Consider the following 12,504-nt stretch of genomic DNA (forward strand, 5'->3'; position numbering starts at 1 on the left):
TCCCAAAGTCCTGGTTTTCATTTAAAGGTAGCACAATTTCATTAGACAGAAGTAGTGTTGCTCACCAGCTGTTCTGGGATCACGACGATCATTTAGCTAAAATCCCACAGCATTTCATTTTCCACTCAAAGAGTGGAAGGCCATGAGAAGAAAACAAAGATTTAGCTGTAGGGACCCACAAAAAGGAATCAGATTATTTTGTACAAGAAGAGGCAGAAAGATAATCTGTATAACTGAATTTAATGCAGAAGGAACTGGAATTTTGTGACTTGTGTGAGACCTTAAAGAAAAGTACTAAATACGACAATTTAACTAAACTCTCAAGCCTGGTGTCTATACGAAGCATGGAAACAATATATGGCAAATAATAACTCTACACAATAAGAAACTTCTGTAGAAATTGAAACTATTCACAGTGTTTGAAGCAAGTTTAGAAAATAATAAAAGCGGGGGGCGGGGGGGTAGAAAAAGAACTAAAATAAAAAGTAGCCCAAATAAATCATCTTACTATTGTATTTCAAAATGCCATTTTCACAAAGAGATTAACTTGCATCAGGGAAGAATCTTAAAGAGAGGATAAAAAATAAGCAAGCCAAACATTTTGTAAGACATTGGCCAAAACAGTTGCCTGCTAAAACCAAAGAATTGTATCACACATAAAAAAGAAAAGACACTGTTGTGGATTAATCCAAACTGAGAGTTTTGGTTTTCTTATTAAATTGAAAGCTCTTCTTATTTGTACTATCTTAAGATATTTATTTCCAGAAGCCGAATTCAAATCCCATTGAGATCAGCAGAAGACTGCCAGGTAACACTAGTTAGTGTTCAATTGAAGCCCTATGGGTATAAATTTTTGGGATTTTTTGGTGTGTTTTTTTTTCTGTGAATTAACGGTGTTTACAAAATCAGGGAATATTCTTTGTCTAAGTCTTTTTCTTTATTAACATAGTATTTTTTAAGAGATTAATATATGCTAATTACTTAAAATGCCTTTACAAAAGAAAACAACACTTTCTTCTCTTCTCTCACTGGTATTAATTTTTTCATTTATTTGGTGTATCCTTATCATAATGCTAGAGTTATGAATTCTTGGGTACTGGAAAGTGCAACAATATAATTGATGGATCAGCACCAGTTTATACCTCAGAGAAGTCTGTCCCACCATTTCTTCCAAGTCAGATGGCCATAGCACACAGGTTACGGTAATATGCAGTGATGTTTAGCTCATCTGCTGTGCACTGATTCCGAGATACAAGAATACATTTGCCACACTTCAGTTTTGTTACCAAAGCTTTTTGCAGAAATATCAATGTTTAGACAACACAACATTTACAGTGGAAAAATGTCATCATTTATTAACAGGTATTTACTTTGATTCTTTCATTACTGAGGTTATATGTTGTAAAATATTTATTTGTTCACCATCAGTACAGAATCAGTATTGATCAGTACTGTACTTTTATAAATTTCTGGCGGCTATTAAAAATGATAATGTATTAGTTATGAAGTACTAATTAATAAAATCTTAAAAGCTAAAGTCCAAAGGGCAATGTAGTCTTCAACAGGCACTAAGCTATCTTCAACACATCTCAATCTTTTATCCTCTAGTTTACTGAGCTAAGCCATTCAAACGTACAACGTAGCTTGTCTGCATTAGAGTATTCCAGTTTGTTCCTTGGGATTTGAAAACTGAAAAATTCTGGCAAAACAGTTTTAACCTCTTCAAAAAACAGCTTTAGATCCTTTCTATCTTACTGCAAAGTGCCTTTAAACATGAAGCAGTTAGAGTGGATGGTGACAAGAAGGAACTCAGGTTCCTGAAGAGACAATGCCCCAATGCCAGTGGTCTACCAGTGAAGTTTTAGGGCTGTATGTCTTCCAGGATACAGTGCAATCCTCCCTTCAGTAAACTAGCTGATATATCAGAATTAGTGCAGCCACAAAGAAGGGTAAACTAATTTGACCGAGTAGAACTAATTTCACACTTAATATTTTATGCATATAAGGGCATCTTTTTCTATCATCAGAATTTTTTCTCCATCTTTCTCTTTATATCCCTCAAGCATGTATAAGCCTACAGAGAGGTATTTTAGCTTGAAATGGTGAAGACTGATGAAGTTGTGCTTTTTTTTTTTTTTTTCTTTTCTTTTTAGAATAGGGAAGAAATGGCTTTTTCTGAACTGGAAAGAAAAACCCTCTGGAAAAATGTATTTTAAGCTGATCAAAATTTGATTTTTACACTTCATGTTATACTACATACTTACAGTACACATGATGACAAGAAATTCAAAATGAAAAATCATTTAAAACCAGAAAAAAAAAAGTTTAGGAATGGTGACGTTCAACTGTTTATATTGTCAGAAAAGTATTTATTTTAAAAATTAATTTCTAGTGAACTTCACTCTGGTCTATGAATCAATTTTAAGCTCAAAGAACTGCACAGGTTGGAATTATTGTTATCAAATGCAGTTGAACCTGAATAATGTGGTCTAATAATAACTTTTGTCATTGTAATTTAACCTCAGAGTTGAAAATTAAAATAGAATATGTTATAGCAACTATACTATTATTTTTACAAACGGTCTTTCTTTTTATCCATTTTTCAAGGCAATACCATGTGTTACTGAAATAATTTCTTAGGAGAATGAGATGCATTTGCCTAATTACTACAGGTGTGATATTCCTAAATGAAATGATTGCTTTAAAATGAGTCTGATGTATGCCATTGGTGTCAAGGGGATTATCTATTTGCCTAGATCTAATTATGCTGAAGGGAATCTCAAATGCAATTAGCTACTTCTCCATCTTTCATACAGCAAGAGAAAATTAGCTGCTTAATTAATAATGAAAGTTTCTTGATTTTACCAATGGAAATTAAAAGTGTGTGTTGATACTTCAAATAATGACGTTATCTGAAGTTTGGTTGAAGTTTATTTGCTTGCAGAATGTTGTACATGTTTTTATTAAAAATCTGCATACAAAATTCAGATGGGAGACCATCTTGCTTAATCATTAGCAGTTTAGTCCAAGCTACTCATCAAATATAGTCTTTTGGAGTCAAGGAAGACCAGTAGGGATGCACTAGGTCAGTGGTTTCTGTGCTTTGTTTATAGGACACAAATTGAATGATACTTGAGTTAACTATGAATTCAATAGGTTTGAGAGAGATTTGGACATGTAACTTTGTTTAAAAACAACCTATTTTTAACATCAGATTTTCCTCTTCTGGGTTCTTCCTTAGGACTGTTGATTGTCTGCTGCAGCCCATATCTGCCTATCACCTTGAGTTTCCTCTCTGTTTTTCTCAGCATATGCTTTCTCAATCTTATTCTCTTAGGAATGTACCCATGGCTATTATTCATTGTCATCTCTTGCATTTAGCATTATTAATCCTTTTTTATGCTACGTCAGAAATTTTCTTTGTTTTCAAGCTATGATGCCAAGTCTTCATGTCACCTTTTAAATAAATATCTTGTCATAAATATCTTGTCTCCCGAAACATCACCACTTGCTTTAATATCTTACATAAACTGGATTTTCTCTGAGCTGCTCTTGATGAAGAGTTAAAGGCCATTAGTGGTTGGTTACTAACTCTCAGCCATGATTATCAATGTATTTTTTATTCAACTTCAATTATTTTGTCTTTTTCAAGGGTTCAGTGGTATAAGACACAGAACTTCTGCTGAGACCATGTCCTGTTAAGGCTTTAAGCACTAGAAAGCCAAGGATCAGTGTACACTTTCAAGGACTCAGCATGTGAAGGATATAGTGTACATCTTTTTTGGAAAGAGTCCATTTCTCTAAGGTATAAGAACAGAACCCCTTCTCTCCTGCTCTACTATCAGTTAACTCTAAGATGATTTTGATGCAAGTATTTCAAAGGTAAGGAATTTTAGAAAAAGTACCTGCGTAGTGTGTTATCACATATATTTTACCTACAAGGAGGATACAGGAATGAGTGAGTTTATTACTCTGAATACAGGCTGTGTATTATTCCTAGTCTCTAGTCATTGTAATTTAACCATTTTGGGTGTCCAAGTTTGTGTTGTAAGGAACTCATGCAGGCATGATGTGCAACATGGGAAACATATTTTTAATCTTCAAAACGTTAGAATTTGACCAGCCTCCCAAAAGAGCTTTTAACATGTCCAGGTTTACCAAATTGATACAGAATTAGCATATTTTTCTCTGACTTAAGTTATTTCTCTCTCACTGTTGCCAGAAATTAATTATTTAAAACAAGCACATGCTGCTGTGTACCACAATTACCATATCTTTTAATGAAACAAATTCTATGTAAAATCAATGGAAGAACCTAATGCAAAAAGACATCTTGATACATACACATGGTAGAAATTACGTGCATATTTCTCTGTTACAATTTTTATCTTCTGCTTCCTCTCCTTCATTCTCACTCCAATCCCTTTGATATAAATTTTCAATTTGTTTCATTCTGTGTTCCCTTAGGAATCTTTCTCTGTGTCATCTTATTTATTTCTTTCCTAATAGTCTAATTATGTTCAACTTCAAGGTGTATATCCACTCCTTCAAAGGTTCATAAAATTTTGAAGAAGAAGAAACAAGATTGTTCACTGTTATTACGACACCCTTATTTTACTCTTTATTGTGACAATGTTTACTATGCCACATAAAATATCCATCTATTAGTATTTTACTTCATAATCACGTCTTCTGCCAAAGCTGCTTTCTTATCCAGGAGGCTAGGCAAACAGCAAAATGGCAAGAGTTAAGATGGTTAAACCAGGTGACGTACTTTGGGACGCTGTAGCTGGTTAAACAAAACTTTTAAAAATCTTCCATACCCTGGATGCAGAATTTGTCAAGATGCTCACGTAATTGAAATTTTCTATGGCTGTTAAGAACCAAGAGAATAGTAGCTCTTCCCTCCAAATGAAATCTCACTGCCAGATTGGTATGACATTTCATGATCCAAGCTTAATTTGTTATACATTGTTCCCAGAAGGTGAGATGAGATTACATGGAGCCATACATTAGTTAGAAGATTTATTTTACACTTACCCACTCAAAGTTCCTTTCTAGTTATTCAAACAGAATAGAGCAATCTTGATTAGTTAATCTCTCTATATCAGCGTTTTTTCCACAGAGCACTTCACAGAAATGTTTTAAAATTTCACCACAATTAAAAAAGCAATTAAAAAGGATTATCAAAATCAAAGTTGATCTTTAATTACTGCCTATATCTAGATCTTTATTCCATGATATACCAGATAAAATACTCTAAAAAATGCTTTGTTAATAGCTTTTTATTATTGAGAACATAAGAAAATTCAGTCTTTTGAGGCACATCCCTTTTTAGATCAACTTCATTTTCAGGTTGTCATCTAAAACTTTATTTCCATCAATCTTGTCTTGCTATAGCTGAGTAAGCCATTTCTTTATCTTCTGTCCACTGTAAGAACTGGCCACCTTGCAATGACTTGGGTAGTATGGTTAAAGTACAGCTGTAATTTCTCCAGTGAAAAATTACTCTCTATCTCCATCTTAGTGAGTAAATATCCTCTGGCATCTGTTCAGTCAGGTCTGCCTATGTGAATGCCTGTAATTAATTTTTGCTCATTTGAACTTCTAGAAATATTGCAGGGTCATTGCTCTTTTTCCTCAGACCAGTGCTGGCATAATGATATGTTCCAAGTCTTTACAGTTTTACAGTTCTTGTTCAAAAATAGCTGCTGTCAAGCAGAAGCAATAGCAGAATAACAGAAGCTTCTCCAAGGATGATCGTAGCCTGACCAGCAGTAGTATTTGGACGAACAGTATAGAAAAGAAGAAAAAATGTTGGTACTCATTCTGTTCTGTATCTGAACATATTCAGAATAAAAAATTCTTCAGCTTTTCACTGCCTCTCCTTCTTCCAAGAATAATGTTGCAGGATTCCTGAGAGCTATGCCTTTTAATTCATGTTGCCAGATCCAAAGGAAGCATTTTTTAATCCGTATGGCATTAAAATAGTGTTAGAGAACACTGGTTAAAATATCCAGTATTTACATTACAGATGCTGTCTTTGGGCTTGACAGTGGGATTGCATCATCATAGAAAAATTCATACACATCCATTTTGTAGTTAAAGCACAAACGTCCGCCTGACTATGGATGTCATCAATGTCTTATCCTTTGAGGTGTTTAGGGATAGATTGTCCTAAGCAAACCTTAATCAACCCTTAAAAGATTCACATCCAATGATAAGAAAAAAGGCCCTGTCCTTTCTTGCTTTTACTTCTCAGTGGCCTGACCTTGCAAATCCTCACAGAAATGAATGTTTTTGTTGAAATAAATTGTTCATGCAGAAAAATGCAGTATATCCCTTATTTCACTGTTCATATTTTGATTCTGAGCAGTGACAGGGAACATCAGCATGTGAAATGGAAGACAACCCGGATTTTGCAGGTTTAAAGCATTCTTGATGAACTTGCAGGTGATACTTAAGCAAAAGAAAAATATTGAAGATATTTTGCTTATTACGTTTTACTTTGTTAAGCCTTTTTTTTTAGAACAGAAGAGTAAATTGAAAACAAAGAAGGATTTTCCACCAGATTAGCCAGACCTCCCAAGTTAAGCAGAATTCAGATAAAAATGTATAGATGCTACAATTTTAACAAGTTTCTGCTGACTGCAGTTCCTACAGGACTGGTACATCTAGGAATGGAATAGAACAGAGAACAAGAAAACTAATTGTCTTCTTATTTATACTTCAGTATATGATTCTAAGGGAGGGGAGGGAGAGGGAGAGGGAGAGGGAGAGGGAGAGGGAGAGGGAGAGGGAGAGGGAGAGGGAGAGGGAGAGGGAGAGGAGATTATTTTGTCCTGGACAATCCTAAATTCAGCTATAAGGTCACTAAGTCTCTCAACCTGCCCAGGAAATTATTCCCTTTACCTAATTCTTGATTGGTATTTGTCTATGCCTTTTTTAAAACCAGCACTGATGAGGATTCCCACTGCCCTTCTCCAGTACTTACATATTCTTACATGTAGGAAGTTCATCCTCTCTAATATTTAGTGTAAGTCTTTTTGCTACAATTTAAACCTATTACCTTTGATTGCAGTAGACATGAAGAATGAGCTATTTCCTTCCTTATTATTATTTTTATTTCTTTTTAAATAATAGAGATCATTCTCTTTTCAGAACTTGTTTTTTGGAGTAAACTGTAAAAAAGTAGGTCTTTCAATATTTTCCCAAAAGTCAGATTTCTCTTCTTCCTCCTCCTTTTTAAATACAGGTGATATTCCTGTTCTTGTTGATCCTCCATAATTTCTAAAAGATAATTCCTCAATTCTGGAGCTTGCTCCAACTAGTACCAGAAGTAGTTTAGCAGCTTGGACTTCACCAAGTCCAGGCAATTTGAAAAGATCCATGTACTGTCTAACCTGGTTTTACTTACTTATTCTCAGTTGTTTTACCCTCTTTGTTAGTAGTATTAATTACATTAGCTGTTTCATTACCATTCATCATTTTAGTTTAGACATGAAAAAAACTCTGGTGTTCTTAGCATCATCTTTCTGTTGTTTTCATTCTCTGCTGAATAGCAGATAAACTTTCTTCAGTCTGGTTCTTGTTATTAGTGATATTATGGAAGGTTGCTTTCTGTTTGTTCTTTTATTCCTGATAGCAGTACCTCAGTCTGTTACTCATATTTTCTAATTTTACCTTTACATAGTTTATCTTTCATTCCTGTGTATTAGAGAAGATTTGTCCTTTAATGCTGTTTCCTTGAGGAGGTACCAACCTTCCTCCTAAGCCACCATTTTCCATTATATCTTATTTGGAATGAGTTAAATATTTGCTTAAGTATTAAAAAAATGCAGCACACTCTCCACAAAATCACAGCACGTACTCCTTAGATGTAAAAGACATTTTTGGACTTTGTGAATTTTAATACAAGCCCTATAAAAAGGTTTCATCTGTCATTTGGACTATTTGTATGCTAAATTATATCAGTCATAAAATAACATACTCTTCAAATATCAGATACAGTTCAAATTCACTGGGATTTCAGACATGGACAATAGTTGAAGCTTGGTTTCATTATTTTAAGACAGGTTATTATTTTTCTATTTTTCTTCCACTATAAAAGTTTGCTATTCAGCAAAACAGATTGAGAAAACTGTATTCCAAACAATTGTCTGTAGAATTCCTGCAATGTCTTCGAGCACCCCTGACACTCAGTGGAACTGATGTTTCAAGAAAGGGTGTAACCATTTTCTTGCAGTTCATCTTCTGACTGTCTGACAGGATGGTTGGCCTTCAAGTCATGTGAACGTTGGCTTCACTCCTATTAGGAATAAAAGCAAGACAGTGACTTTCAAAGAAGCTTGCCTACAGACTTAACGGTATGTCTAGTGTGTCATAAAGACACATGGCTGAATAAATGGAGCCTGATTCTTGAACTAACAGCTCCATAATTGTACTTTTTCATAAAACAACAAATTTAGATTTCTAATTTTGTAAAACTTTTTTTTTTTTTTTCTGAATATAAGCCTTCAAGATATTTTATCCTAATACTATTTAAGATATATAAAGAACGTGTTTTGACTTTGGCGTGCTGGTTTACTTATAACACCACTGCAACTGTAGTATGTATATTGTGTAGAACTACGCACATATCTAAATACATATACATCTACATACTTAATGTGAACATATTAAATACTCTAGGAGTACATATATATGATACCTGGTCATTTATTTTGAATAATAAAAGAAGGACTTTGTGTAAAACTGAAACAATATTAAAAACCAAGAACATATAAACACAGATATCACTGGAGTGAAATTCCTCTTTTGCTCAATTATAAGATTATTATTATCTACTAACCTCAGATTCTAAGTAAATTCTGTTGTTTGAAAAGAACCCTGGATCACAAACTTCTTTTGTGGAAGATAGTGAAGGTGAGGCTCAGGTCATCAAATTTCAGCCATCTAAAAACTGCACATCTGCTCTGGTCTAGTCATCTAAGGCTTGACTTACTCACCTCCGAGAGTCAGGTGCGCTCTGAGGTGCACTTGGTATCCAGGATCTACCTGGCCTCCAACTGTCCCTCCAAAGGGGCATCTCTTGCAGATCCTGTATCCCATGTACCAGCCCCATGTGAATACCTCAGATTTATGAGCAGCTTTCAAACGGCATTAAACACTTTATTCGAGTAACCTGAGTGCAGAATTTTTTTCCAAAATATTCCAGGAAGGTTGCACTGAGGATGTAAATTTGTGAGTCATTTTATCTAATCTGAGTATCTTAATCTACACGCCAGAACCCCTAAATTTTTGATGTCTATACATACAAGCATGAATGTGAGATGAGTGTCTGAGGTCAGCAAAGAGTTAGATAAATGCCAGGGAAAAGAGCAGAAATCAGGTCAACATCTAATGATAGGAATAATTATATAATGAAACTTTTCTAAAGTTCGTCAGAGTGGAAAAGACAAGAGATCAATTATTCCCAAATCCCCTCCTCCACATTTTGAGACACTAGAGAAAGCCCTGAATCACTACATTATACTACATCTTAATATAGAGAAGATCAAAAGCTCAACTTTTGCCCTGTAGCCCTTGGAGCTTGTGGGACCCTGAACCCAACTTGTTTGGACTAGTGCAAATTGATATATCCAAATCAATAAATCCCTTGTTGGCCTCTTTAACTCCATCTGAACTCACTCAGATCCCAACCACACTGAGCCCCCACCAAGACAGTGAAAGCACATGACTAGTAACAAATCTCAGGGCCAGGTGAGGCTTCCCTGAAGAGACAGCTGAGCAAGGACCTTGTTAAAGAGCTTAATAAAGTAATTCTTCTCTCCAGTAAATGTGTTAGGCCATCAGGCAGTATTTTTACACTCTCTCACATGTGAATTTTATGCTGCAGTAAGACATGAAATCCTATGTTCTCAAAACCTTTCTTTTTTAATATCTAGATTCTTTCCTAATTATTTTCAGATTAATTTCCAGCTAATACATAAGGATGAAATTTGGCATGTGACCTATACCCCTAAGCATGTTGTAATTCTGTTACTAATCTTCTGATTTCATGGGGGGTTTAACAAGCACCATATGTGAAGCACCGTGTTCCTCTGCATTAATATGGCCTAACCATTCAGGGAACCTCTTTGCTACTATCCTGCTTTGCCACACCATCAGCAGCAGAACAATGGCAATATGCAGGCCTGCTGAAATGTTTTGGGTTTTTTTCTCATATCTATATCCTCAAGGCTGACAAGGACCATAAAATACCACATAGCCATGCATAAGCCAGTCCAGAGCATGCTTAAATTGAACAATGTAGAGCAACACAGTGAAAGGAGCAGGAGAGGACTTTAACTCCATGATTCAGCATCCTGCTGATGACCACCTTTCAACCAAGGCTCTAGATTCACAAGCTTTTTGTGTTAGTACTCAACTTCTTTCGCCTGTCCCAATTTCTCTCTCTTTCTTGCATCACGCTTTCACCTCTGGGACACTGTGTGGCCCCGTAGTGAAGCTGATCACATTTCAAACTGACTAGGTTTTAAGTGGGAAACAGAAGCATTGAGGTTTTATTTAAGTTGAAGGCATCTCTAAGTTGACTTCACAGTGTATCTGTGCTAACAGTAGTACCAGGGTGGGGTTTTGCCCATTTGTCTTGAGACGGTATCTTTCCTCACATGATGCACAAGGTAAATGCCTTTTTTTCCTAATTCTTGCTATGTCCATGCTGTTCAACTCAGACATAACTAAATGATGATGTAAGAGCAATAACATTGCCTTGAACTAGCTTAAAATGGCTCACGCCATGGGGGACTAGGGGCAGTCCTGGAGCAATTTGGAGACAAGAGCTTCTCAGCTCTCTGTTGCTGTATCTGACCTGAGAGAAGAATCATTAACAGCAGTAATGAAGAGGCTGGCATGCAATACAATATCAAAGAGGAGAATATGTTTGGCATCTTAACAGCTGAGTTAGAAAAAAGACCAGCATTCAGAACTGAACTGTTTCCTGATCCAGAGGCCTCCCTGAACATGCTTGACCCAAAGACCAGAGATATCCAAGGGAGTATTTCTACCAGCTTCAGTGGGCTTTGTGGATCACATCCAATGGGCAAGACATGTCTCTTGCAGCTGGAAGGAAATTTGGTCTCACATGGTAGAAATGGTTATTAAATTACAAGCTGTCCCCCATTGAATGTTGAAGAAAGTGTCCCAAGTAAGTTCTGCTCTCTCCTGGACCTGTTTTGTCCTTCAGGAAGGACACTATTTTCTCTGCTTGCTTCAGAGAAAGCCTTGTTCCCCCTCTCCTCCTTCATGGTATGCCAAATGGTGTCCTCCCTGTCCCTGACACTAGCCCATAAAAGTTTGCCACCCTGACTACACCATTAATGCTTTCTTAAAACCATATATGCAACAGCTCTCAAAAACCACCATGGATCTAGAGTATTGTCTGAAAATGAGCTTTAAATCCAAAGATTTGCAGGCCTGTGGGAAGAAAAAACATTACATTTGATAGCTCTCTGTAAATATAGGCAATTACAGAGAGAAAAATCCTCCTTAGCAGTGCTGAAACCCTCTGTGATCAGCTGCATTTACAGTTTCAGCCTATAGACTGTAGGACTGAAAAGGCTTCACTAATGTTTTCTACATTGGACCAAATTAAATCCTTGACAATAATAGAATCCTGAGAACCCTCGCTCACTCCCAGTTGTCACCATTGGGGACACAGGCTTGCACAGATCAGCCAACATGCTCCTCCAGACCCGCACTTATGTTTCAACAATAAAAGCCCAAAAGCAGAACATTTTTTTCTCCTTCTCCTCCCTCCCAAATGCTACTGATCGTCCTATTACCATGGCAACCAACTCCTGCTGGCATGATCAAGAAAAAACCTGATTTGGGATTTTAATTAATTGCTTGGAAATGGAAATGTAACAGTGACTGGCAGTTCAACTAAGCACGTTTGCAAAGTGAATAAAAATAGAGTTTCTGAAATACTTGAAATTGTTTCACTGGATATAACCCACATTTTTTACGAGACACCTTAATTTATTCCGCTTCATAAAATAAATCTGCCAAATGTACTAAGCCATTTTGTCAACACAAATCATTTTGGCAAATACTTTAATCCTTCTTCTTAACAAAATGTATTGTATTAAAAAAAAAAAAAAAAATCTAACCCATCAGTATAAACCCATAGGTTTCATCTGAACGTATGCCTTTTTCACCAGTAGGTCGTATTTATAAAAGGCTTTCATCTTGTCTTCACAAAAAGAGGATGTGCTTCTTTCGATGCACGTGATATTTCAATAACATTTATGGCAGCTACACCCCCATATTCAGCAGAGAATGGAAGAGACATGGCTTTCTGTCTATTTTATGGCCTCCAGTCTCCCTGATTTCAGAGAAAATAAAGTGGTCATTGTTTGCATATACCACCACCTCCGTCTGGGTGCTGCCAGCACTGCTGAGGTGGGTGTCAGGTCCAGTGCTGCTGAGACAAGAAATAGC

At 36.0% G+C, this 12,504-nt stretch overlaps 1 long non-coding RNA gene across 4 annotated transcripts in view; it reads right to left on the reverse strand.

The window, feature by feature from the left end:
• Positions 1-499: 499 nt before the first annotated feature.
• LOC110357065 (uncharacterized) overlaps positions 500-12,504 on the reverse strand; it is an 86,336-nt gene continuing 74,331 nt past the window's right edge. For all 4 annotated transcript variants that reach the window (XR_010469666.1, XR_010469667.1, XR_010469664.1 and 1 more), the window contains one exon: positions 500-8,308. This is a non-coding gene — a long non-coding RNA (uncharacterized LOC110357065). The remainder of the gene's footprint in view (positions 8,309-12,504) is intronic.

The sequence above is a fragment of the Columba livia genome, chromosome 1 (genome assembly GCF_036013475.1).
Source record: "Columba livia isolate bColLiv1 breed racing homer chromosome 1, bColLiv1.pat.W.v2, whole genome shotgun sequence".
NCBI classification, from domain to species: domain Eukaryota; kingdom Metazoa; phylum Chordata; class Aves; order Columbiformes; family Columbidae; genus Columba; species Columba livia.